A 3,785-nucleotide genomic window follows, 5' to 3' on the forward strand; every position below is an offset into this window, starting at 1 on the left:
TTTAATTTTCTATTTGATTTTATATAAATTTTTATTTTTATTCTTATTTTTATTTTGTGCTTGGTTACAGTATATCATGGCAGTGTTTTTTTTTTTTAAAATAGTTATTTTTATTATAATTATTTTCGTATATATTTTGAAGTATTTTGTAGAAAACGTAATCTCATTGAATTATTTTGTGGTCAATACCTTTGAATACGAACTTTCATTTATTTGCATGCGTGATATTATCTTTTGATTGAAGCCCAAGGCTTCTCTGAGGTGAGATTTGCTCACATTTACAGAGAACAGAACAGTCTAGCGGATGGGTTGGCTTCAAAGGCAGCAGCTCAGCAAGGTGGAATACACTTTTTTGATAGGCCGCCGCGAGAGTTGGAGGAGTTGGTCGCTTTAGACCGGATCGGAGCCTCGTCAACTAGACGGGTCTCTTCCTAATTTTTTTTGTGTTTCTTTGGTTCTTTCTGGGTATCCCCTCCATCTGAAGAAAAAAAAAATTGTGGTCAATACCTTTGAATACGAACTTTCGTTTATGTGCATGCGTGATATTATCTTTTGACTGAATTTTAGGGGTCACACTTGTGATAGATTCGTGAGACGGATTGGATCGGATCAATATTGAAAAGTAATATTTATATTGAAAAATGTAATATTAATGAAGAATAATGTGTTTGTTTCTTAGTAAGAAAAATGTAATACTTTAACATTTTGATGCAAAAGTATTACATTATTCATCAAAAAGTATTACATTTTTCTTTATAAGTATGTTGGGAAGTGTTTGTCCGTTGTTACTTATAAGAGTAAATGTAATACTTTTGAGGAAAAATATAATACTTTTAAATCGAAATATAAAAGTATTACATTTTTTTTCTTCAAAAATATTACACTCTCCCATATAAGTAATAAATACTTTATTCTTGATTATTATTAAATTTTCTAGTATAAGAATTACATTTCATCTTGATCCGACCTGTCTCGCAGACAAAGATTCGTGAGATGGTCTCACACAAATTTTTGTCTTCATGTAGATGTCATTATCCTAATATTAAAATTTATTGAACAGTTGATATTGTTGTTCAGTAGAGGTTAATATGACCGGGTTTAATATATTGCTATTGAAATGTAACGTTGATTATTATATAAGTATAAAAAAAAAAATTGTGCATTTTCTACTAGTCATCATTCAAGCAAAATTGCTTGGTCTTAACAAATGATAAAAGGGAAGTCCTCGACACATACACAGGCTTAATTGCTTAAACTTGAATTTTTATTAAGTTTATTTCATATAAGGATTAGGAAATTCTGTATGTGAACCCGAGTCTATGACATAACTTTCATTATTAATTTCAACAAAAACTTTAATTTCTAGATTCCCTATACTATTCCATGTCAAAGAAAAAAAAAACACGGAAAGAAAATTCTTCAAAGAGAATAATTTTGGGTTGATGTTATTATAAGATATAAAATATGAGTTCTCCTGCATGTACTTTTAATTCTACTCCCTTACTTTTACTACATGACATGACAAATAAAGATTGACTATTTTTATCATATAAGTTCCATGAAATGTGTTTACATTAAAAATTTGTAAGAGAGAGTAAAAATTTAGAGTAAGAAATGAGAATGTATATAGTATTTTCCATAAAATATACATGTCCAATTCTGTATCAAATTGTGTGACTCCTGACAGGTGCAGCAGCCTTTCATAATTATTTGACCATACTTGTAAATTAATTGTTGACATTATGAATCATTTTGTGGTCAATTCCTTTGAATACAAACCTTCATGCATGTGTATGACATTATCTTTTAACCTGGCATGATATTTATTTATGTATTATTAGCATAATTAAAAAAATAAATTAGACCGCGAGATGTAAAAAAAATGAATGGTTGATATTGTAATTATCATAAATATACACTTATTGTATATAGGAATATAAATTTTAACTCAATTTGGATGGAAAAACTTTGTTCTCACTCAACGGGTAGGGATTGTGCCCTGCACTGACCCTGATCCTGACCCCAACCCCAACTCCGAATCCCCCTGTATGTGTGATATATATATATATATATATATATATATATAGTATATTTATATATACTACCGGAGTAATATTTAATTTTGACTGATTTTCGCCACAGGTTTTTAGTAAAAAAATAAAATGGATTCAGGTATAATTTTTTGAAACATATTAATAAGTTAGACCCATACTACGAGTTGTTTCATGCCATAAATAAACTCGAACACTCAAGAAATCTGTTGGACAAGCGGATTCACATCTCTTACATGTAGGATTTTCCCTAATAATATATAATATATATTATATATTATGATCTTAATTAAGTGGTACAAGTTGACTAGGCTTATTAAGTGGTCTGGTTGGACAGAATAACTAGAAGTTGTTAGTCAACCAGACTCTGTGCCTAATATAATCCTGGATTGATGGGATACAGGATGATTGATGTTAGCATATTCAGTTACGGTACTCAGACTGCTCAGTAGATACCAATACACCATCTAGAGTTCTGAGTCAGGTCTGAGACAAAACATGGCTAACGGATTACCGTTAAGAGGCAATACAACAGGAACATCAACTACTATCGCTTCCGCTCATACGAGGTCAGATCTCTCGTATACTAATATTCAGTATAGTTAGGTTATTCTATATCTAACATTTGGTATCAGAGTCTTTAGGTTGATTATTTTGCCTTAATCAACGACGTTTATTTTATTGTATATTTATTGTTATATACATCGAGTATTGTATATGCTGCCCAACTTTCAATCGTAATCTTTTAAGTCTTCAAAATATGCATACAGAATATGTCAATTTGGTTTTGATATAATTGAGCAATCTGTTATGTATATTTTTGAATTTGGATAGATTATTTGTAATTGATTGTTGTACTGGTAGAATTATCTATGGTTGTTTGAACTACTGAATCAACATTAAGCATGTTCATCTCCTACTGCCATGTTTTATCAATGAGGCCGGCTAGGCCTGAGCATCGGACGGATCGGATCGGATCGGATTGATATTCCGACCATCCGATCGGATTTCGGATTGCTATTTTGGAATCCTATCCGTTTTTTTTTTTTTTTTTTTGTAACTAAAACCCTATCGGATATGCAATGTCGGATTTCGGATTGATCGGATCGGATTGTCGGACTTAAGTCGGATTTGGAAAAGGTCATTAATAAATAATAATAGAAAATTTAAAACTGAAACAAGTAATAACTAATAAGTAAACAAAATATTACATGCTACAAAAATTTAATGCACAGTTTGCACTTTGCAGAGCTAAATAATTTAAGTAAACCAAAAATACAAACTTAATCCAAGTTGAAGTTATAAATTCCAAAACATCAAAAATTCGATTCATTCAAATCAGCAATCATTCAAATCAGCAAGACAGCAAATCAGCTTACATCAATCACCATTTCTACACTTCTTCCTGTTCATATGAAAGCTTAACACAGTATTAGATTATTAGACATTTAGACAACATATGTAGTAAACAGCTAACTAAGTAATAATAGTAGGCTCAGATTTCAATTTTCCATTTCAAGTAAGGATAGTGGCAAATTGCTCAAATGTGTTATAATAACACATGAGCAACATAGCAACACTATACCATTTTTTTCAGACAGTGGTGGAAGCATCACCATTGCCAAAAAAATAAGTAATAAATAATAATGCATCAACAGAGATCAATTCAGATTTCAGAGGGTGAGAGGAATACCAGAGATCCAGAATGGATGTAATGGGAGTAAGGGATACCAG

The sequence above is a fragment of the Ipomoea nil genome, unplaced genomic scaffold (assembly GCF_001879475.1).
Source record: "Ipomoea nil cultivar Tokyo-kokei standard unplaced genomic scaffold, Asagao_1.1 scaffold2144, whole genome shotgun sequence".
NCBI classification, from domain to species: domain Eukaryota; kingdom Viridiplantae; phylum Streptophyta; class Magnoliopsida; order Solanales; family Convolvulaceae; genus Ipomoea; species Ipomoea nil.